This window comes from Lepidochelys olivacea (genome assembly GCF_965140295.1).
Source record: "Lepidochelys olivacea isolate rLepOli2 genome assembly, chromosome: 22".
Taxonomy (NCBI): domain Eukaryota; kingdom Metazoa; phylum Chordata; order Testudines; family Cheloniidae; genus Lepidochelys; species Lepidochelys olivacea.
The window spans coordinates 20,506,145-20,530,325 of record NC_140432.1 but is presented as its reverse complement, the minus strand read 5'-3'; the positions used below and the strand labels follow the sequence as shown (position 1 = coordinate 20,530,325).

General features: G+C 53.3%; 1 protein-coding gene across 1 annotated transcript in view; it reads left to right on the top strand.

The window, feature by feature from the left end:
- The window catches only part of DSCAML1 (DS cell adhesion molecule like 1), a 361,162-nt gene that overhangs the window by 243,170 nt on the left and 93,811 nt on the right, over positions 1 to 24,181 (top strand). The window lies entirely within an intron of this gene.

Below are 24,181 nucleotides of genomic sequence, written 5' to 3'. Positions count from 1 at the left end.
GATAGCAGGGGGTGACAGGGGGAAGATGATATTGAACAGGGCCGTTAAGCTCCTGTTTAACTGAGGAGCCTCAGGAAATGGCTGCCCTCACCCGTGGCTCCAGCCAGTGCCCCTGCACAAATGCTGACTCAGCCAGACACAGTCAGGGAGGGCCCCAGCTCCTGTCTTCCCCCCTTGCAGAGCACAGCCCTAGATGATGCTTGCTAGCCTAGTGCCTGCTGCTCTGGAGCCCCCTCCCCTGCACCCCGCCTTGTGTCAGCCCTCTGGCCAGCATGGAATAGGATGCTGGCCCCATGACTGCGCCAAGCCAGTGGGGTCTCTAAGGCTGAGCTGGGAACGTTCTTGCTGGTGGCTGGCTTGGGCCAGTCTGAGGGAAGGATATGGGAAGCCCATGTAACTCATTTCCCCCACCCTCCCAAGTACAGTGATGTGCCGGGGTCCTCCAGTGAGATGCCATGAGGGCATAAGCACTGGGCTGGAGTCCTCTGGAGGAGTGCAGGCAGGTACACATGGGGCTCTCCTGGCTCTCTCTCTCTCCCTCTGCTCTTAGTTCCTTTCAGGGGTTTGGTTCTGATGCCTTAATCGACTTGTCCACAGCTCTTAGCCAGTCTGTCCCTCCGAGCTCGTATGCTGAGAGCGGGCTGGATAGCTGGGGCGTCAAGCAGAAAGACTCGGGCGCAGGATAGGGAGTTGACAGCTAGGTTTGGTGTCTGTCCCTTCCAACTGCACTGGGCCTCAGTTGGATTGGCATCCTCTTTTCTGGCTGGGGACAGCCCTGCGGACAGCTGATTACATCCTGGTTGTGTTGTTTGGGGTCCCTGTGCATTTCCTACCTCTGGGCAGTTGATACCTTCCTGTGCTCTTCATAAGGGAACTGCAACCCGAGCAGTGCGGTTGGGTCTGAATTTTAGATACTTTATATAACAATCCCTCCCTCCAAGAGATGTAGCCAAGCTTGCTCTTCTCACCTCAGAGGCTTGGCTCACCACATCCACTGCTGCTACCAGAGAAAATCGGGGGAGGTTACGAATTTAAGCATCTGTGTGTGTTCCCCTTACCCTGGCTGATACACGAGTCACATGTGTTAATTAGAATTAAGAAGATTCAGCTGTAAATGAGTCATTAGCAATGAATAAAACAGCCAAGATGTTTCCTAGACCACAGAATCAAAAAGGAAGACAAATTAGGGCTCACAAAGGATTAGGCAGGAATTTCGGCTGATATTTTGCTTCTCCCCCTTCTTCTCATGTTAAGAAGCGACACACAGTCCCAGTTGCAGAAAGCTGAGCTCATTCCCTGGCAGACTTTGAATGGACTAGACATTTGGCATGTTTACAGTACGGGGCGTGTCGAGAGGGGGATGTATGGGGTGGTGCAGGAGGGTGTGTGTGTGTATGGGGTGGTGAGTGAGACACCCCTGGACCCAGCAGATTGACTGGAGCTGCTTACATAATCCTTCTGGCTGTGGTATATGAAGCGTTCTCTAAATAAAAACAGGTCTTCTCCCTTCTCCTTCCCCTGAGCAGGCGAGAATCAGAGGAAAAGAAAAAGGCAAGGGTGGCCAGTAACTTAGGCAGGCTTTTGGTCACCCCTTAGGGTTCAGTTTCTCTGTGGGTCGTAGGGTCTGTGCTCAGAGTTAGGGACTGCCTCCAGCTCCTCCTTTTCATCATCCCCATCTTATACCGGTTCCATGCACTCTTGGGGCAGTAAGGTCAGTGATGGTCTTGCTTTGCTGATCCTGTAGCCTTTCCTTTTTGAGCTTCCTCCATCCCAGCAGAGCAAGCCTTACAGGTGAGTCTGGTTAGTGCTGTGTGAGCCCACCTCTGTCAGAGAGAGGGCGTGCCCCCTCCCGGGTGAGTACATACACCAAGTACCAAAACCCCATGTGTGTGTTTAAAGAAGCATGTACACACCCACCCCTGAATCTGAATAGGAAAAGAAAGACAGAATGTCTGAATGCATAAGAAATGGGTAGAAGATAATACTGAAAAAAATGTCTTAGGAATCAGTGGTTTGCCTATGGAGTACTGTGTCCTGTTCAAGTCACATTGTCTCACAGTGCACAGATTGCAGACAGAAAGGTTTGAGAGATGGGCAACGAAAATAGCTAGAAATCAGAGTAAACCTCTCTATGAGACAATACATGATCAGATGAGGAGCTGCTCAGTTTAGAGAGGAGAAATGGTAGAGATGTACATAATAATGAATGGGTTAGAGATGGTAAATCAAGCACTTCTGTTCACCCTTTTTCCAAGTACAAGAGCAACAGGGCATTCGATAAAACGGAAAAGGAAGAAATTTAAAATCAAGAAATGGAAACACTTTTTTGCACATTGCAAGATTAACATGTCAAACTCCTTGCCACAAGGTATCCTAGAGGCCACAAGCCCACTGGGATTCAGAAAAGATCAGACAGTGGCATGGCTGATAACATCCAGTTATGCGACCGTTGGGAGACTGGGTTGTAGGCAGTCAGGGCTAGTAGTCAGAGTCCAAATGCCAGAGCCAAGGATCAAAACAGAATTGGAGCCAGGAATCAGAGCCAAGGATGAGAACCAAGTAACCTGGGGGCAGGGAAGACAGAAGCAGGGCTGATTCCAAGGCAGGAGCAAGGCTACGACAGGACTGGAACAAGACTGGGAGCAGGGCACGGTCAACGCAGGGTGCAGGGCAGAAGCAGGGCTTCGAGTGACGGGAGCACATGGAGGCAGAGAATCCATCTTCTACAACTGATCTTCTACAGCTGTTGGGCTTAAGGGGCAAGCCGCCTCTCAAAGCAGTGAAAGCTGTGTGGAAAAAGCGCACAGCGCTCTTCCATTTCCTCCCAGAAAGTCAGTAGAGTGACTGCAGCTTTACACTGGATGAGTGAGATGAGAGTTTGGCCCTAGATTTACAGGAATTTTTCCATCCCTGCGACTGATGGAGAGAGCCTTGCCCCAGCCCGTCTCCTTGCAACATAGCTGCTTCTTCACAGTCTTGAGGCAAAGTGCAAGCTGCTTCGTCTTCAGTGTGGGAAACGACTCCATTATCTTCTGGGCCAGTAGAGACGGGATGCCCAGAATCCCAGACTTGCTTGCTGGCCTGCCTGCTCCCCTTGGCTCCAGGACGGGTTCTGGGTGGAGTTCCTGCCACCTCCTCAGCTCGTCCCCACTCAGTGCCTGCCTCGCTGCCGTCACAATCCAGGCAAATATCGCTCATTTAGACGATGCTGTGAGACTGAAGCACTTCCTTACCCCAGAATGACTTGTTCCGCTAGCCTCTGCTTAGTGACTACGTGCAGAGTAGGCTGTAGGTTTTTTGCCGCCCCAACATCGGAGAGCACAACTGCCCAAGCAAAAACAACAAAAGCAACAAAAAAAAAAAAGGGTGGCGGGAATGCCGCCGCTAGAATTGTGCCGCCCCAAACACCCTGCACCTTCGCAAGAGGCTGGTTTCTATAACTACCTTCCAAATGGCCGTGTTCTCTTGTGAAAGGCAGGGAAAGACCCACACCCTAGTTAGAGGGAGCTCACTTTAGAGCTTGGCATTAAGAGGGCCAATGCAGAGAGGAGAAAAGGGAAACAGACCTGAACCCTGATTACAGGGCGATCCTGCCTTTCTTTAGGAAAATACTCCTCCTTTAAACAACGGGGGGGAAGGAAAGTGGCCAATGTCCAAAGATCTGGAAATGAACAGGTAAGGGAGGGGTCCTGCTGAGTCTCCCCTTTCCAATCAATCCTCCCTCCCTTCCCGACTTACCTTCCTACCCCACCAAGAAAATTACAACTTTGTGCCCCCTAACCTTGACCAGAAAAGACACCTCTTACTTGTGACGCAGCCCTGTTAATAGGGTTAGGTGCACCCACGTGCCGGCTCTGAATACCACCACCTCTACCTACAAGACCCGAGCATCACCACATTTCAGAAAGGACAGCCACATCAATCCCTTCAAACATAGCCCTAGGAATATCCTCTGTCGATCACCAAAGAGACACAAGGCCTGGAATTCGGACACAACTTAGGGAGCTGTCTGAACCTCGACAGGTAACCCTCATCAGTCCGACAGTGTCTTTCTTGTGCACAAGAAAACAAAAGGGTCACAGTTGAGGTTGGCTGAGCAGTGTAAATTGGGCAGGGCAAAAGGAATTGCGGAAGGGTTACTCGGAAGTGAGGGTCTGAAAGGAGCCCCCCACCTCACCTGTTCATTTCCAGCCTTTGTGACCTGTGGGGCGATCTCTTGGCTTTTTTGAGAAAAGGGGCGAATTTTCCACGGCCTCCACCATCCCCTTACAGCCGGCCCTTCGCCACACCATGTTCCGTCCGCCCGGGATAAGTCACGAGTAAGATTTCACTTCAAATCTCAAAAAAGCCAAGTAGAAATCATTCTGGGGGAATTTACTGTGAGTGACCGAAACAGAACCTCAACCCTTCTTAAAGGGGGGGTCGCTCAGCCAGAGGCACAAGAAGGCTCCCCTGGTTTAAGCGTGAGAGGATTAAGACCTTGCCCCCCGGTTACAGGGCGGTCATTTGACCTGGCGTGTCCAAGGGACCTGTGGCTTAATTAGCATGGCAAAGGGGACCCGAACCCTGCTGACAGGGTGGTCCTTAAGCCAGGGGCATTGCGACGGGCCAGAGCGAAAAGCGCTGAAAAGGAGAGACCTCCGTTCCCTCGGTAGAGGGTGGTCTCGTTGCCCAGCAAGTGCCAACGGGCCAAGGCAAGCCGGAAAGGGGAGACCTGCACCCTTCTTACAGGGAGAGGTCAGTGGCACACAGGGCATTTTAAAGGCTAGGTGCTAAGGAGCTCAAAGCCACAGGGACCTCAACCCTTTTTAAAGGGGGGTCGCTCTGCCAGAGGCACAAAAAGGCTCCCCTAGTTTAAGCGTGAGAGGATTAAGACCTTGCCCCCCGGTTACAGGGCGGTCATTTGACCTGGCGTGTCCAAGGGACCTGTGGCTTAATTAGCATGGCAAAGGGGACCCGAACCCTGCTTACAGGGTGGTCCTTAAGCCAGGGGCATTGTGACGGGCCAGAGCGAAAAGCGCTGAAAAGGAGAGACCTCCGTTCCCTCGGTAGAGGGTGGTCTCGTTGCCCAGCAAGTGCCAACGGCCCAAGGCAAGCCGGAAAGGGGAGACCTGCACCCTTCTTACAGGGAGAGGTCAATGGCACAGGGCATTTTAAAGGCTAGGTGCTAAGGAGCTCAAAGCCACAGGGACCTCAACCCTTCTTAAAGGGGGGTCGCTCAGCCTCAGCTTTGGAAGGGAGACCCATAAAGCATTTTGGTTGGCAAGGAATGGACCTTGATCCCTGTTTACAGGGAGGTCCCTTTAGCTGGCACCTGAAGGGGGATTAAACCTGTGCGGAGAAGTGTCGATCCCGAGCCCTCGGTACAGGGGTGCAGTGCGTGCAGCGTTTCGCCGTGGCTTTTTCGTCCCTTTTCCTGCAGTTGCTTTGGTGCTTGCGTCGTCTTGTCCATTTTGTGCGTTGAGTTGCTAGAACGAGAGAGGAAGAAAGAGGGAGGTGAAGCGGCTTAGGTGTGGCTCAGTAGACGGCACGATTACAAGGTCCATTCCCATTAAATTGGCAAGGTAGTCGCCCCTGCTGGAAATTACCCTAATTCCTAGTTTTCGGCACCGATCTCTGGCAGAGAGCAGGAGAGCTTGCAGCAGAAGGGAGGTCCAGGTGGATGCAGAGTACGCTGGCTTTGACTTGGCTGAGTGCATGAGTGAGGAGGGCACGGCACGGCACAGCTAGTAGGACAAACCCGGAACCCTCTCAAGAGGCTGGTTTCTAGAACTACCTTCCAAATGGCCGTGTTCTCTTGTGAAAGGCAGGGAAAGACCCACACCCTAGTTAGAGGGAGCTCACTTTAGAGCTTGGCATTAAGAGGGCCAATGCAGAGAGGAGAAAAGGGAAACAGACCTGAACCCTGATTACAGGGCGATCCTGCCTTTCTTTAGGAAAATACTCCTCCTTTAAACAACGGGGGGGAAGGAAAGTGGCCAATGTCCAAAGATCTGGAAATGAACAGGTAAGGGAGGGGTCCTGCTGAGTCTCCCCTTTCCAATCAATCCTCCCTCCCTTCCCGACTTACCTTCCTACCCCACCAAGAAAATTACAACTTTGTGCCCCCTAACCTTGACCAGAAAAGACACCTCTTACTTGTGACGCAGCCCTGTTAATAGGGTTAGGTGCACCCACGTGCCGGCTCTGAATACCACCACCTTTACCTACAAGACCCGAGCATCACCACATTTCAGAAAGGACAGCCACATCAATCCCTTCAAACATAGCCCTAGGAATATCCTCTGTCGATCACCAAAGAGACACAAGGCCTGGAATTCGGACACAACTTAGGGAGCTGTCCGAACCTCGACAGGTAACCCTCATCAGTCCGACAGTGTCTTTCTTGTGCACAAGAAAACAAAAGGGTCACAGTTGAGGTTGGCTGAGCAGTGTAAATTGGGCAGGGCAAAAGGAATTGCGGAAGGGTTACTCGGAAGTGAGGGTCTGAAAGGAGCCCCCCACCTCACCTGTTCATTTCCAGCCTTTGTGACCTGTGGGGCGATCTCTTGGCTTTTTTGAGAAAAGGGGCGAATTTTCCACGGCCTCCACCATCCCCTTACAGCCGGCCCTTCGCCACACCATGTTCCGTCCGCCCGGGATAAGTCACGAGTAAGATTTCACTTCAAATCTCAAAAAAGCCAAGTAGAAATCATTCTGGGGGAATTTACTGTGAGTGACCGAAACAGAACCTCAACCCTTCTTAAAGGGGGGGTCGCTCAGCCAGAGGCACAAGAAGGCTCCCCTAGTTTAAGCGTGAGAGGATTAAGACCTTGCCCCCCGGTTACAGGGCGGTCATTTGACCTGGCGTGTCCAAGGGACCTGTGGCTTAATTAGCATGGCAAAGGGGACCCGAACCCTGCTGACAGGGTGGTCCTTAAGCCAGGGGCATTGCGACGGGCCAGAGCGAAAAGCGCTGAAAAGGAGAGACCTCCGTTCCCTCGGTAGAGGGTGGTCTCGTTGCCCAGCAAGTGCCAACGGGCCAAGGCAAGCCGGAAAGGGGAGACCTGCACCCTTCTTACAGGGAGAGGTCAGTGGCACACAGGGCATTTTAAAGGCTAGGTGCTAAGGAGCTCAAAGCCACAGGGACCTCAACCCTTTTTAAAGGGGGGTCGCTCTGCCAGAGGCACAAAAAGGCTCCCCTAGTTTAAGCGTGAGAGGATTAAGACCTTGCCCCCCGGTTACAGGGCGGTCATTTGACCTGGCGTGTCCAAGGGACCTGTGGCTTAATTAGCATGGCAAAGGGGACCCGAACCCTGCTTACAGGGTGGTCCTTAAGCCAGGGCCATTGTGACGGGCCAGAGCGAAAAGCGCTGAAAAGGAGAGACCTCCGTTCCCTCGGTAGAGGGTGGTCTCGTTGCCCAGCAAGTGCCAACGGCCCAAGGCAAGCCGGAAAGGGGAGACCTGCACCCTTCTTACAGGGAGAGGTCAATGGCACAGGGCATTTTAAAGGCTAGGTGCTAAGGAGCTCAAAGCCACAGGGACCTCAACCCTTCTTAAAGGGGGGTCGCTCAGCCTCAGCTTTGGAAGGGAGACCCATAAAGCATTTTGGTTGGCAAGGAATGGACCTTGATCCCTGTTTACAGGGAGGTCCCTTTAGCTGGCACCTGAAGGGGGATTAAACCTGTGCGGAGAAGTGTCGATCCCGAGCCCTCGGTACAGGGGTGCAGTGCGTGCAGCGTTTCGCCGTGGCTTTTTCGTCCCTTTTCCTGCAGTTGCTTTGGTGCTTGCGTCGTCTTGTCCATTTTGTGCGTTGAGTTGCTAGAACGAGAGAGGAAGAAAGAGGGAGGTGAAGCGGCTTAGGTGTGGCTCAGTAGACGGCACGATTACAAGGTCCATTCCCATTAAATTGGCAAGGTAGTCGCCCCTGCTGGAAATTACCCTAATTCCTAGTTTTCGGCACCGATCTCTGGCAGAGAGCAGGAGAGCTTGCAGCAGAAGGGAGGTCCAGGTGGATGCAGAGTACGCTGGCTTTGACTTGGCTGAGTGCATGAGTGAGGAGGGCACGGCACGGCACAGCTAGTAGGACAAACCCGGAACCCTCTCAAGAGGCTGGTTTCTAGAACTACCTTCCAAATGGCCGTGTTCTCTTGTGAAAGGCAGGGAAAGACCCACACCCTAGTTAGAGGGAGCTCACTTTAGAGCTTGGCATTAAGAGGGCCAATGCAGAGAGGAGAAAAGGGAAACAGACCTGAACCCTGATTACAGGGCGATCCTGCCTTTCTTTAGGAAAATACTCCTCCTTTAAACAACGGGGGGGAAGGAAAGTGGCCAATGTCCAAAGATCTGGAAATGAACAGGTAAGGGAGGGGTCCTGCTGAGTCTCCCCTTTCCAATCAATCCTCCCTCCCTTCCCGACTTACCTTCCTACCCCACCAAGAAAATTACAACTTTGTGCCCCCTAACCTTGACCAGAAAAGACACCTCTTACTTGTGACGCAGCCCTGTTAATAGGGTTAGGTGCACCCACGTGCCGGCTCTGAATACCACCACCTTTACCTACAAGACCCGAGCATCACCACATTTCAGAAAGGACAGCCACATCAATCCCTTCAAACATAGCCCTAGGAATATCCTCTGTCGATCACCAAAGAGACACAAGGCCTGGAATTCGGACACAACTTAGGGAGCTGTCCGAACCTCGACAGGTAACCCTCATCAGTCCGACAGTGTCTTTCTTGTGCACAAGAAAACAAAAGGGTCACAGTTGAGGTTGGCTGAGCAGTGTAAATTGGGCAGGGCAAAAGGAATTGCGGAAGGGTTACTCGGAAGTGAGGGTCTGAAAGGAGCCCCCCCACCTCACCTGTTCATTTCCAGCCTTTGTGACCTGTGGGGCGATCTCTTGGCTTTTTTGAGAAAAGGGGCGAATTTTCCACGGCCTCCACCTTCCCCTTACAGCCGGCCCTTCGCCACACCATGTTCCGTCCGCCCGGGATAAGTCACGAGTAAGATTTCACTTCAAATCTCAAAAAAGCCAAGTAGAAATCATTCTGGGGGAATTTACTGTGAGTGACCGAAACAGAACCTCAACCCTTCTTAAAGGGGGGGTCGCTCAGCCAGAGGCACAAGAAGGCTCCCCTGGTTTAAGCGTGAGAGGATTAAGACCTTGCCCCCCGGTTACAGGGCGGTCATTTGACCTGGCGTGTCCAAGGGACCTGTGGCTTAATTAGCATGGCAAAGGGGACCCGAACCCTGCTGACAGGGTGGTCCTTAAGCCAGGGGCATTGCGACGGGCCAGAGCGAAAAGCGCTGAAAAGGAGAGACCTCCGTTCCCTCGGTAGAGGGTGGTCTCGTTGCCCAGCAAGTGCCAACGGGCCAAGGCAAGCCGGAAAGGGGAGACCTGCACCCTTCTTACAGGGAGAGGTCAGTGGCACACAGGGCATTTTAAAGGCTAGGTGCTAAGGAGCTCAAAGCCACAGGGACCTCCACCCTTCTTAAAGGGGGGGTCGCTCAGCCAGAGGCACAAGAAGGCTCCCCTGGTTTAAGCGTGAGAGGATTAAGACCTTGCCCCCCGGTTACAGGGCGGTCATTTGACCTGGCGTGTCCAAGGGACCTGTGGCTTAATTAGCATGGCAAAGGGGACCCGAACCCTGCTGACAGGGTGGTCCTTAGGCCAGGGGCATTGCGACGGGCCAGAGCGAAAAGCGCTGAAAAGGAGAGACCTCCGTTCCCTCGGTAGAGGGTGGTCTCGTTGCCCAGCAAGTGCCAACGGCCCAAGGCAAGCCGGAAAGGGGAGACCTGCACCCTTCTTACAGGGAGAGGTCAGTGGCACACAGGGCATTTTAAAGGCTAGGTGCTAAGGAGCTCAAAGCCACAGGGACCTCAACCCTTTTTAAAGGGGGGTCGCTCAGCCTCAGCTTTGGAAGGGAGACCCATAAAGCATTTTGGTTGGCAAGGAATGGACCTTGATCCCTGTTTACAGGGAGGTCCCTTTAGCTGGCACCTGAAGGGGGATTAAACCTGTGCGGAGAAGTGTCGATCCCGAGCCCTCGGTACAGGGGTGCAGTGCGTGCAGCGTTTCGCCGTGGCTTTTTCGTCCCTTTTCCTGCAGTTGCTTTGGTGCTTGCGTCGTCTTGTCCATTTTGTGCGTTGAGTTGCTAGAACGAGAGAGGAAGAAAGAGGGAGGTGAAGCGGCTTAGGTGTGGCTCAGTAGACGGCACGATTACAAGGTCCATTCCCATTAAATTGGCAAGGTAGTCGCCCCTGCTGGAAATTACCCTAATTCCTAGTTTTCGGCACCGATCTCTGGCAGAGAGCAGGAGAGCTTGCAGCAGAAGGGAGGTCCAGGTGGATGCAGAGTACGCTGGCTTTGACTTGGCTGAGTGCATGAGTGAGGAGGGCACGGCACGGCACGGCACAGCTAGTAGGACAAACCCGGAACCCTCTCAAGAGGCTGGTTTCTAGAACTACCTTCCAAATGGCCGTGTTCTCTTGTGAAAGGCAGGGAAAGACCCACACCCTAGTTAGAGGGAGCTCACTTTAGAGCTTGGCATTAAGAGGGCCAATGCAGAGAGGAGAAAAGGGAAACAGACCTGAACCCTGATTACAGGGCGATCCTGCCTTTCTTTAGGAAAATACTCCTCCTTTAAACAACGGGGGGGAAGGAAAGTGGCCAATGTCCAAAGATCTGGAAATGAACAGGTAAGGGAGGGGTCCTGCTGAGTCTCCCCTTTCCAATCAATCCTCCCTCCCTTCCCGACTTACCTTCCTACCCCACCAAGAAAATTACAACTTTGTGCCCCCTAACCTTGACCAGAAAAGACACCTCTTACTTGTGACGCAGCCCTGTTAATAGGGTTAGGTGCACCCACGTGCCGGCTCTGAATACCACCACCTCTACCTACAAGACCCGAGCATCACCACATTTCAGAAAGGACAGCCACATCAATCCCTTCAAACATAGCCCTAGGAATATCCTCTGTCGATCACCAAAGAGACACAAGGCCTGGAATTCGGACACAACTTAGGGAGCTGTCCGAACCTCGACAGGTAACCCTCATCAGTCCGACAGTGTCTTTCTTGTGCACAAGAAAACAAAAGGGTCACAGTTGAGGTTGGCTGAGCAGTGTAAATTGGGCAGGGCAAAAGGAATTGCGGAAGGGTTACTCGGAAGTGAGGGTCTGAAAGGAGCCCCCCACCTCACCTGTTCATTTCCAGCCTTTGTGACCTGTGGGGCGATCTCTTGGCTTTTTTGAGAAAAGGGGCGAATTTTCCACGGCCTCCACCATCCCCTTACAGCCGGCCCTTCGCCACACCATGTTCCGTCCGCCCGGGATAAGTCACGAGTAAGATTTCACTTCAAATCTCAAAAAAGCCAAGTAGAAATCATTCTGGGGGAATTTACTGTGAGTGACCGAAACAGAACCTCAACCCTTCTTAAAGGGGGGGTCGCTCAGCCAGAGGCACAAGAAGGCTCCCCTAGTTTAAGCGTGAGAGGATTAAGACCTTGCCCCCCGGTTACAGGGCGGTCATTTGACCTGGCGTGTCCAAGGGACCTGTGGCTTAATTAGCATGGCAAAGGGGACCCGAACCCTGCTGACAGGGTGGTCCTTAAGCCAGGGGCATTGCGACGGGCCAGAGCGAAAAGCGCTGAAAAGGAGAGACCTCCGTTCCCTCGGTAGAGGGTGGTCTCGTTGCCCAGCAAGTGCCAACGGGCCAAGGCAAGCCGGAAAGGGGAGACCTGCACCCTTCTTACAGGGAGAGGTCAGTGGCACACAGGGCATTTTAAAGGCTAGGTGCTAAGGAGCTCAAAGCCACAGGGACCTCAACCCTTTTTAAAGGGGGGTCGCTCTGCCAGAGGCACAAAAAGGCTCCCCTAGTTTAAGCGTGAGAGGATTAAGACCTTGCCCCCCGGTTACAGGGCGGTCATTTGACCTGGCGTGTCCAAGGGACCTGTGGCTTAATTAGCATGGCAAAGGGGACCCGAACCCTGCTTACAGGGTGGTCCTTAAGCCAGGGGCATTGTGACGGGCCAGAGCGAAAAGCGCTGAAAAGGAGAGACCTCCGTTCCCTCGGTAGAGGGTGGTCTCGTTGCCCAGCAAGTGCCAACGGCCCAAGGCAAGCCGGAAAGGGGAGACCTGCACCCTTCTTACAGGGAGAGGTCAATGGCACAGGGCATTTTAAAGGCTAGGTGCTAAGGAGCTCAAAGCCACAGGGACCTCAACCCTTCTTAAAGGGGGGTCGCTCAGCCTCAGCTTTGGAAGGGAGACCCATAAAGCATTTTGGTTGGCAAGGAATGGACCTTGATCCCTGTTTACAGGGAGGTCCCTTTAGCTGGCACCTGAAGGGGGATTAAACCTGTGCGGAGAAGTGTCGATCCCGAGCCCTCGGTACAGGGGTGCAGTGCGTGCAGCGTTTCGCCGTGGCTTTTTCGTCCCTTTTCCTGCAGTTGCTTTGGTGCTTGCGTCGTCTTGTCCATTTTGTGCGTTGAGTTGCTAGAACGAGAGAGGAAGAAAGAGGGAGGTGAAGCGGCTTAGGTGTGGCTCAGTAGACGGCACGATTACAAGGTCCATTCCCATTAAATTGGCAAGGTAGTCGCCCCTGCTGGAAATTACCCTAATTCCTAGTTTTCGGCACCGATCTCTGGCAGAGAGCAGGAGAGCTTGCAGCAGAAGGGAGGTCCAGGTGGATGCAGAGTACGCTGGCTTTGACTTGGCTGAGTGCATGAGTGAGGAGGGCACGGCACGGCACAGCTAGTAGGACAAACCCGGAACCCTCTCAAGAGGCTGGTTTCTAGAACTACCTTCCAAATGGCCATGTTCTCTTGTGAAAGGCAGGGAAAGACCCACACCCTAGTTAGAGGGAGCTCACTTTAGAGCTTGGCATTAAGAGGGCCAATGCAGAGAGGAGAAAAGGGAAACAGACCTGAACCCTGATTACAGGGCGATCCTGCCTTTCTTTAGGAAAATACTCCTCCTTTAAACAACGGGGGGGAAGGAAAGTGGCCAATGTCCAAAGATCTGGAAATGAACAGGTAAGGGAGGGGTCCTGCTGAGTCTCCCCTTTCCAATCAATCCTCCCTCCCTTCCCGACTTACCTTCCTACCCCACCAAGAAAATTACAACTTTGTGCCCCCTAACCTTGACCAGAAAAGACACCTCTTACTTGTGACGCAGCCCTGTTAATAGGGTTAGGTGCACCCACGTGCCGGCTCTGAATACCACCACCTCTACCTACAAGACCCGAGCATCACCACATTTCAGAAAGGACAGCCACATCAATCCCTTCAAACATAGCCCTAGGAATATCCTCTGTCGATCACCAAAGAGACACAAGGCCTGGAATTCGGACACAACTTAGGGAGCTGTCCGAACCTCGACAGGTAACCCTCATCAGTCCGACAGTGTCTTTCTTGTGCACAAGAAAACAAAAGGGTCACAGTTGAGGTTGGCTGAGCAGTGTAAATTGGGCAGGGCAAAAGGAATTGCGGAAGGGTTACTCGGAAGTGAGGGTCTGAAAGGAGCCCCCCACCTCACCTGTTCATTTCCAGCCTTTGTGACCTGTGGGGCGATCTCTTGGCTTTTTTGAGAAAAGGGGCGAATTTTCCACGGCCTCCACCATCCCCTTACAGCCGGCCCTTCGCCACACCATGTTCCGTCCGCCCGGGATAAGTCACGAGTAAGATTTCACTTCAAATCTCAAAAAAGCCAAGTAGAAATCATTCTGGGGGAATTTACTGTGAGTGACCGAAACAGAACCTCAACCCTTCTTAAAGGGGGGGTCGCTCAGCCAGAGGCACAAGAAGGCTCCCCTAGTTTAAGCGTGAGAGGATTAAGACCTTGCCCCCCGGTTACAGGGCGGTCATTTGACCTGGCGTGTCCAAGGGACCTGTGGCTTAATTAGCATGGCAAAGGGGACCCGAACCCTGCTGACAGGGTGGTCCTTAAGCCAGGGGCATTGCGACGGGCCAGAGCGAAAAGCGCTGAAAAGGAGAGACCTCCGTTCCCTCGGTAGAGGGTGGTCTCGTTGCCCAGCAAGTGCCAACGGGCCAAGGCAAGCCGGAAAGGGGAGACCTGCACCCTTCTTACAGGGAGAGGTCAGTGGCACACAGGGCATTTTAAAGGCTAGGTGCTAAGGAGCTCAAAGCCACAGGGACCTCAACCCTTTTTAAAGGGGGGTCGCTCTGCCAGAGGCACAAAAAGGCTCCCCTAGTTTAAGCGTGAGAGGATTAAGACCTTGCCCCCCGGTTACAGGGCGGTCATTTGACCTGGCGTGTCCAAGGGACCTGTGGCTTAATTAGCATGGCAAAGGGGACCCGAACCCTGCTTACAGGGTGGTCCTTAAGCCAGGGGCATTGTGACGGGCCAGAGCGAAAAGCGCTGAAAAGGAGAGACCTCCGTTCCCTCGGTAGAGGGTGGTCTCGTTGCCCAGCAAGTGCCAACGGCCCAAGGCAAGCCGGAAAGGGGAGACCTGCACCCTTCTTACAGGGAGAGGTCAATGGCACAGGGCATTTTAAAGGCTAGGTGCTAAGGAGCTCAAAGCCACAGGGACCTCAACCCTTCTTAAAGGGGGGTCGCTCAGCCTCAGCTTTGGAAGGGAGACCCATAAAGCATTTTGGTTGGCAAGGAATGGACCTTGATCCCTGTTTACAGGGAGGTCCCTTTAGCTGGCACCTGAAGGGGGATTAAACCTGTGCGGAGAAGTGTCGATCCCGAGCCCTCGGTACAGGGGTGCAGTGCGTGCAGCGTTTCGCCGTGGCTTTTTCGTCCCTTTTCCTGCAGTTGCTTTGGTGCTTGCGTCGTCTTGTCCATTTTGTGCGTTGAGTTGCTAGAACGAGAGAGGAAGAAAGAGGGAGGTGAAGCGGCTTAGGTGTGGCTCAGTAGACGGCACGATTACAAGGTCCATTCCCATTAAATTGGCAAGGTAGTCGCCCCTGCTGGAAATTACCCTAATTCCTAGTTTTCGGCACCGATCTCTGGCAGAGAGCAGGAGAGCTTGCAGCAGAAGGGAGGTCCAGGTGGATGCAGAGTACGCTGGCTTTGACTTGGCTGAGTGCATGAGTGAGGAGGGCACGGCACGGCACAGCTAGTAGGACAAACCCGGAACCCTCTCAAGAGGCTGGTTTCTAGAACTACCTTCCAAATGGCCGTGTTCTCTTGTGAAAGGCAGGGAAAGACCCACACCCTAGTTAGAGGGAGCTCACTTTAGAGCTTGGCATTAAGAGGGCCAATGCAGAGAGGAGAAAAGGGAAACAGACCTGAACCCTGATTACAGGGCGATCCTGCCTTTCTTTAGGAAAATACTCCTCCTTTAAACAACGGGGGGGAAGGAAAGTGGCCAATGTCCAAAGATCTGGAAATGAACAGGTAAGGGAGGGGTCCTGCTGAGTCTCCCCTTTCCAATCAATCCTCCCTCCCTTCCCGACTTACCTTCCTACCCCACCAAGAAAATTACAACTTTGTGCCCCCTAACCTTGACCAGAAAAGACACCTCTTACTTGTGACGCAGCCCTGTTAATAGGGTTAGGTGCACCCACGTGCCGGCTCTGAATACCACCACCTCTACCTACAAGACCCGAGCATCACCACATTTCAGAAAGGACAGCCACATCAATCCCTTCAAACATAGCCCTAGGAATATCCTCTGTCGATCACCAAAGAGACACAAGGCCTGGAATTCGGACACAACTTAGGGAGCTGTCCGAACCTCGACAGGTAACCCTCATCAGTCCGACAGTGTCTTTCTTGTGCACAAGAAAACAAAAGGGTCACAGTTGAGGTTGGCTGAGCAGTGTAAATTGGGCAGGGCAAAAGGAATTGCGGAAGGGTTACTCGGAAGTGAGGGTCTGAAAGGAGCCCCCCACCTCACCTGTTCATTTCCAGCCTTTGTGACCTGTGGGGCGATCTCTTGGCTTTTTTGAGAAAAGGGGCGAATTTTCCACGGCCTCCACCTTCCCCTTACAGCCGGCCCTTCGCCACACCATGTTCCGTCCGCCCGGGATAAGTCACGAGTAAGATTTCACTTCAAATCTCAAAAAAGCCAAGTAGAAATCATTCTGGGGGAATTTACTGTGAGTGACCGAAACAGAACCTCAACCCTTCTTAAAGGGGGGGTCGCTCAGCCAGAGGCACAAGAAGGCTCCCCTGGTTTAAGCGTGAGAGGATTAAGACCTTGCCCCCCGGTTACAGGGCGGTCATTTGACCTGGCGTGTCCAAGGGACCTGTGGCTTAATTAGCATGGCAAAGGGGACCCGAACCCTGCTGACAGGGTGGTCCTTAGGCCAGGGGCATTGCGACGGGCCAGAGCGAAAAGCGCTGAAAAGGAGAGACCTCCGTTCCCTCGGTAGAGGGTGGTCTCGTTGCCCAGCAAGTGCCAACGGCCCAAGGCAAGCCGGAAAGGGGAGACCTGCACCCTTCTTACAGGGAGAGGTCAGTGGCACACAGGGCATTTTAAAGGCTAGGTGCTAAGGAGCTCAAAGCCACAGAGACCTCAACCCTTTTTAAAGGGGGGTCGCTCAGCCTCAGCTTTGGAAGGGAGACCCATAAAGCATTTTGGTTGGCAAGGAATGGACCTTGATCCCTGTTTACAGGGAGGTCCCTTTAGCTGGCACCTGAAGGGGGATTAAACCTGTGCGGAGAAGTGTCGATCCCGAGCCCTCGGTACAGGGGTGCAGTGCGTGCAGCGTTTCGCCGTGGCTTTTTCGTCCCTTTTCCTGCAGTTGCTTTGGTGCTTGCGTCGTCTTGTCCATTTTGTGCGTTGAGTTGCTAGAACGAGAGAGGAAGAAAGAGGGAGGTGAAGCGGCTTAGGTGTGGCTCAGTAGACGGCACGATTACAAGGTCCATTCCCATTAAATTGGCAAGGTAGTCACCCCTGCTGGAAATTACCCTAATTCCTAGTTTTCGGCACCGATCTCTGGCAGAGAGCAGGAGAGCTTGCAGCAGAAGGGAGGTCCAGGTGGATGCAGAGTACGCTGGCTTTGACTTGGCTGAGTGCATGAGTGAGGAGGGCACGGCACGGCACGGCACAGCTAGTAGGACAAACCCGGAACCCTCTCAAGAGGCTGGTTTCTAGAACTACCTTCCAAATGGCCGTGTTCTCTTGTGAAAGGCAGGGAAAGACCCACACCCTAGTTAGAGGGAGCTCACTTTAGAGCTTGGCATTAAGAGGGCCAATGCAGAGAGGAGAAAAGGGAAACAGACCTGAACCCTGATTACAGGGCGATCCTGCCTTTCTTTAGGAAAATACTCCTCCTTTAAACAACGGGGGGGAAGGAAAGTGGCCAATGTCCAAAGATCTGGAAATGAACAGGTAAGGGAGGGGTCCTGCTGAGTCTCCCCTTTCCAATCAATCCTCCCTCCCTTCCCGACTTACCTTCCTACCCCACCAAGAAAATTACAACTTTGTGCCCCCTAACCTTGACCAGAAAAGACACCTCTTACTTGTGACGCAGCCCTGTTAATAGGGTTAGGTGCACCCACGTGCCGGCTCTGAATACCACCACCTCTACCTACAAGACCCGAGCATCACCACATTTCAGAAAGGACAGCCACATCAATCCCTTCAAACATAGCCCTAGGAATATCCTCTGTCGATCACCAAAGAGACACAAGGCCTGGAATTCGGACACAACTTAGGGAGCTGTCCGAACCTCGACAGGTAACCCTCATCAGTCCGACAGTGTCTTTCTTGTGCACAAGAAAACAAAAGGGTCACAGTTGAGGTTGGCTGAGCAGTGTAAATTGGGCAGGGCAAAAGGAATTGCGGAAGGGTTACTCGGAAGTGAGGGTCTGAAAGGAGCCCCCCACCTCACCTGTTCATTTCCAGCCTTTGTGACCTGTGGGGCGATCTCTTGGCTTTTTTGAGAAAAGGGGCGAATTTTCCACGGCCTCCACCATCCCCTTACAACCGGCCCTTCGCCACACCATGTTCCGTCCGCCCGGGATAAGTCACGAGTAAGATTTCACTTCAAATCTCAAAAAAGCCAAGTAGAAATCATTCTGGGGGAATTTACTGTGAGTGACCGAAACAGAACCTCAACCCTTCTTAAAGGGGGGGTCGCTCAGCCAGAGGCACAAGAAGGCTCCCCTAGTTTAAGCGTGAGAGGATTAAGACCTTGCCCCCCGGTTACAGGGCGGTCATTTGACCTGGCGTGTCCAAGGGACCTGTGGCTTAATTAGCATGGCAAAGGGGACCCGAACCCTGCTGACAGGGTGGTCCTTAAGCCAGGGGCATTGCGACGGGCCAGAGCGAAAAGCGCTGAAAAGGAGAGACCTCCGTTCCCTCGGTAGAGGGTGGTCTCGTTGCCCAGCAAGTGCCAACGGGCCAAGGCAAGCCGGAAAGGGGAGACCTGCACCCTTCTTACAGGGAGAGGTCAGTGGCACACAGGGCATTTTAAAGGCTAGGTGCTAAGGAGCTCAAAGCCACAGGGACCTCAACCCTTTTTAAAGGGGGGTCGCTCTGCCAGAGGCACAAAAAGGCTCCCCTAGTTTAAGCGTGAGAGGATTAAGACCTTGCCCCCCGGTTACAGGGCGGTCATTTGACCTGGCGTGTCCAAGGGACCTGTGGCTTAATTAGCATGGCAAAGGGGACCCGAACCCTGCTTACAGGGTGGTCCTTAAGCCAGGGGCATTGTGACGGGCCAGAGCGAAAAGCGCTGAAAAGGAGAGACCTCCGTTCCCTCGGTAGAGGGTGGTCTCGTTGCCCAGCAAGTGCCAACGGCCCAAGGCAAGCCGGAAAGGGGAGACCTGCACCCTTCTTACAGGGAGAGGTCAATGGCACAGGGCATTTTAAAGGCTAGGTGCTAAGGAGCTCAAAGCCACAGGGACCTCAACCCTTCTTAAAGGGGGGTCGCTCAGCCTCAGCTTTGGAAGGGAGACCCATAAAGCATTTTGGTTGGCAAGGAATGGACCTTGATCCCTGTTTACAGGGAGGTCCCTTTAGCTGGCACCTGAAGGGGGATTAAACCTGTGCGGAGAAGTGTCGATCCCGAGCCCTCGGTACAGGGGTGCAGTGCGTGCAGCGTTTCGCCGTGGCTTTTTCGTCCCTTTTCCTGCAGTTGCTTTGGTGCTTGCGTCGTCTTGTCCATTTTGTGCGTTGAGTTGCTAGAACGAGAGAGGAAGAAAGAGGGAGGTGAAGCGGCTTAGGTGTGGCTCAGTAGACGGCACGATTACAAGGTCCATTCCCATTAAATTGGCAAGGTAGTCGCCCCTGCTGGAAATTACCCTAATTCCTAGTTTTCGGCACCGATCTCTGGCAGAGAGCAGGAGAGCTTGCAGCAGAAGGGAGGTCCAGGTGGATGCAGAGTACGCTGGCTTTGACTTGGCTGAGTGCATGAGTGAGGAGGGCACGGCACGGCACAGCTAGTAGGACAAACCCGGAACCCTCTCAAGAGGCTGGTTTCTAGAACTACCTTCCAAATGGCCGTGTTCTCTTGTGAAAGGCAGGGAAAGACCCACACCCTAGTTAGAGGGAGCTCACTTTAGAGCTTGGCATTAAGAGGGCCAATGCAGAGAGGAGAAAAGGGAAACAGACCTGAACCCTGATTACAGGGCGATCCTGCCTTTCTTTAGGAAAATACTCCTCCTTTAAACAACGGGGGGGAAGGAAAGTGGCCAATGTCCAAAGATCTGGAAATGAACAGGTAAGGGAGGGGTCCTGCTGAGTCTCCCCTTTCCAATCAATCCTCCCTCCCTTCCCGACTTACCTTCCTACCCCACCAAGAAAATTACAACTTTGTGCCCCCTAACCTTGACCAGAAAAGACACCTCTTACTTGTGACGCAGCCCTGTTAATAGGGTTAGGTGCACCCACGTGCCGGCTCTGAATACCACCACCTCTACCTACAAGACCCGAGCATCACCACATTTCAGAAAGGACAGCCACATCAATCCCTTCAAACATAGCCCTAGGAATATCCTCTGTCGATCACCAAAGAGACACAAGGCCTGGAATTCGGACACAACTTAGGGAGCTGTCCGAACCTCGACAGGTAACCCTCATCAGTCCGACAGTGTCTTTCTTGTGCACAAGAAAACAAAAGGGTCACAGTTGAGGTTGGCTGAGCAGTGTAAATTGGGCAGGGCAAAAGGAATTGCGGAAGGGTTACTCGGAAGTGAGGGTCTGAAAGGAGCCCCCCACCTCACCTGTTCATTTCCAGCCTTTGTGACCTGTGGGGCGATCTCTTGGCTTTTTTGAGAAAAGGGGCGAATTTTCCACGGCCTCCACCATCCCCTTACAGCCGGCCCTTCGCCACACCATGTTCCGTCCGCCCGGGATAAGTCACGAGTAAGATTTCACTTCAAATCTCAAAAAAGCCAAGTAGAAATCATTCTGGGGGAATTTACTGTGAGTGACCGAAACAGAACCTCAACCCTTCTTAAAGGGGGGGTCGCTCAGCCAGAGGCACAAGAAGGCTCCCCTAGTTTAAGCGTGAGAGGATTAAGACCTTGCCCCCCGGTTACAGGGCGGTCATTTGACCTGGCGTGTCCAAGGGACCTGTGGCTTAATTAGCATGGCAAAGGGGACCCGAACCCTGCTGACAGGGTGGTCCTTAAGCCAGGGGCATTGCGACGGGCCAGAGCGAAAAGCGCTGAAAAGGAGAGACCTCCGTTCCCTCGGTAGAGGGTGGTCTCGTTGCCCAGCAAGTGCCAACGGGCCAAGGCAAGCCGGAAAGGGGAGACCTGCACCCTTCTTACAGGGAGAGGTCAGTGGCACACAGGGCATTTTAAAGGCTAGGTGCTAAGGAGCTCAAAGCCACAGGGACCTCAACCCTTTTTAAAGGGGGGTCGCTCTGCCAGAGGCACAAAAAGGCTCCCCTAGTTTAAGCGTGAGAGGATTAAGACCTTGCCCCCCGGTTACAGGGCGGTCATTTGACCTGGCGTGTCCAAGGGACCTGTGGCTTAATTAGCATGGCAAAGGGGACCCGAACCCTGCTTACAGGGTGGTCCTTAAGCCAGGGGCATTGTGACGGGCCAGAGCGAAAAGCGCTGAAAAGGAGAGACCTCCGTTCCCTCGGTAGAGGGTGGTCTCGTTGCCCAGCAAGTGCCAACGGCCCAAGGCAAGCCGGAAAGGGGAGACCTGCACCCTTCTTACAGGGAGAGGTCAATGGCACAGGGCATTTTAAAGGCTAGGTGCTAAGGAGCTCAAAGCCACAGGGACCTCAACCCTTCTTAAAGGGGGGTCGCTCAGCCTCAGCTTTGGAAGGGAGACCCATAAAGCATTTTGGTTGGCAAGGAATGGACCTTGATCCCTGTTTACAGGGAGGTCCCTTTAGCTGGCACCTGAAGGGGGATTAAACCTGTGCGGAGAAGTGTCGATCCCGAGCCCTCGGTACAGGGGTGCAGTGCGTGCAGCGTTTCGCCGTGGCTTTTTCGTCCCTTTTCCTGCAGTTGCTTTGGTGCTTGCGTCGTCTTGTCCATTTTGTGCGTTGAGTTGCTAGAACGAGAGAGGAAGAAAGAGGGAGGTGAAGCGGCTTAGGTGTGGCTCAGTAGACGGCACGATTACAAGGTCCATTCCCATTAAATTGGCAAGGTAGTCGCCCCTGCTGGAAATTACCCTAATTCCTAGTTTTCGGCACCGATCTCTGGCAGAGAGCAGGAGAGCTTGCAGCAGAAGGGAGGTCCAGGTGGATGCAGAGTACGCTGGCTTTGACTTGGCTGAGTGCATGAGTGAGGAGGGCACGGCACGGCACAGCTAGTAGGACAAACCCGGAACCCTCTCAAGAGGCTGGTTTCTAGAACTACCTTCCAAATGGCCATGTTCTCTTGTGAAAGGCAGGGAAAGACCCACACCCTAGTTAGAGGGAGCTCACTTTAGAGCTTGGCATTAAGAGGGCCAATGCAGAGAGGAGAAAAGGGAAACAGACCTGAACCCTGATTACAGGGCGATCCTGCCTTTCTTTAGGAAAATACTCCTCCTTTAAACAACGGGGGGGAAGGAAAGTGGCCAATGTCCAAAGATCTGGAAATGAACAGGTAAGGGAGGGGTCCTGCTGAGTCTCCCCTTTCCAATCAATCCTCCCTCCCTTCCCGACTTACCTTCCTACCCCACCAAGAAAATTACAACTTTGTGCCCCCTAACCTTGACCAGAAAAGACACCTCTTACTTGTGACGCAGCCCTGTTAATAGGGTTAGGTGCACCCACGTGCCGGCTCTGAATACCACCACCTCTACCTACAAGACCCGAGCATCACCACATTTCAGAAAGGACAGCCACATCAATCCCTTCAAACATAGCCCTAGGAATATCCTCTGTCGATCACCAAAGAGACACAAGGCCTGGAATTCGGACACAACTTAGGGAGCTGTCCGAACCTCGACAGGTAACCCTCATCAGTCCGACAGTGTCTTTCTTGTGCACAAGAAAACAAAAGGGTCACAGTTGAGGTTGGCTGAGCAGTGTAAATTGGGCAGGGCAAAAGGAATTGCGGAAGGGTTACTCGGAAGTGAGGGTCTGAAAGGAGCCCCCCACCTCACCTGTTCATTTCCAGCCTTTGTGACCTGTGGGGCGATCTCTTGGCTTTTTTGAGAAAAGGGGCGAATTTTCCACGGCCTCCACCATCCCCTTACAGCCGGCCCTTCGCCACACCATGTTCCGTCCGCCCGGGATAAGTCACGAGTAAGATTTCACTTCAAATCTCAAAAAAGCCAAGTAGAAATCATTCTGGGGGAATTTACTGTGAGTGACCGAAACAGAACCTCAACCCTTCTTAAAGGGGGGGTCGCTCAGCCAGAGGCACAAGAAGGCTCCCCTAGTTTAAGCGTGAGAGGATTAAGACCTTGCCCCCCGGTTACAGGGCGGTCATTTGACCTGGCGTGTCCAAGGGACCTGTGGCTTAATTAGCATGGCAAAGGGGACCCGAACCCTGCTGACAGGGTGGTCCTTAAGCCAGGGGCATTGCGACGGGCCAGAGCGAAAAGCGCTGAAAAGGAGAGACCTCCGTTCCCTCGGTAGAGGGTGGTCTCGTTGCCCAGCAAGTGCCAACGGGCCAAGGCAAGCCGGAAAGGGGAGACCTGCACCCTTCTTACAGGGAGAGGTCAGTGGCACACAGGGCATTTTAAAGGCTAGGTGCTAAGGAGCTCAAAGCCACAGGGACCTCAACCCTTTTTAAAGGGGGGTCGCTCTGCCAGAGGCACAAAAAGGCTCCCCTAGTTTAAGCGTGAGAGGATTAAGACCTTGCCCCCCGGTTACAGGGCGGTCATTTGACCTGGCGTGTCCAAGGGACCTGTGGCTTAATTAGCATGGCAAAGGGGACCCGAACCCTGCTTACAGGGTGGTCCTTAAGCCAGGGGCATTGTGACGGGCCAGAGCGAAAAGCGCTGAAAAGGAGAGACCTCCGTTCCCTCGGTAGAGGGTGGTCTCGTTGCCCAGCAAGTGCCAACGGCCCAAGGCAAGCCGGAAAGGGGAGACCTGCACCCTTCTTACAGGGAGAGGTCAATGGCACAGGGCATTTTAAAGGCTAGGTGCTAAGGAGCTCAAAGCCACAGGGACCTCAACCCTTCTTAAAGGGGGGTCGCTCAGCCTCAGCTTTGGAAGGGAGACCCATAAAGCATTTTGGTTGGCAAGGAATGGACCTTGATCCCTGTTTACAGGGAGGTCCCTTTAGCTGGCACCTGAAGGGGGATTAAACCTGTGCGGAGAAGTGTCGATCCCGAGCCCTCGGTACAGGGGTGCAGTGCGTGCAGCGTTTCGCCGTGGCTTTTTCGTCCCTTTTCCTGCAGTTGCTTTGGTGCTTGCGTCGTCTTGTCCATTTTGTGCGTTGAGTTGCTAGAACGAGAGAGGAAGAAAGAGGGAGGTGAAGCGGCTTAGGTGTGGCTCAGTAGACGGCACGATTACAAGGTCCATTCCCATTAAATTGGCAAGGTAGTCGCCCCTGCTGGAAATTACCCTAATTCCTAGTTTTCGGCACCGATCTCTGGCAGAGAGCAGGAGAGCTTGCAGCAGAAGGGAGGTCCAGGTGGATGCAGAGTACGCTGGCTTTGACTTGGCTGAGTGCATGAGTGAGGAGGGCACGGCACGGCACAGCTAGTAGGACAAACCCGGAACCCTCTCAAGAGGCTGGTTTCTAGAACTACCTTCCAAATGGCCGTGTTCTCTTGTGAAAGGCAGGGAAAGACCCACACCCTAGTTAGAGGGAGCTCACTTTAGAGCTTGGCATTAAGAGGGCCAATGCAGAGAGGAGAAAAGGGAAACAGACCTGAACCC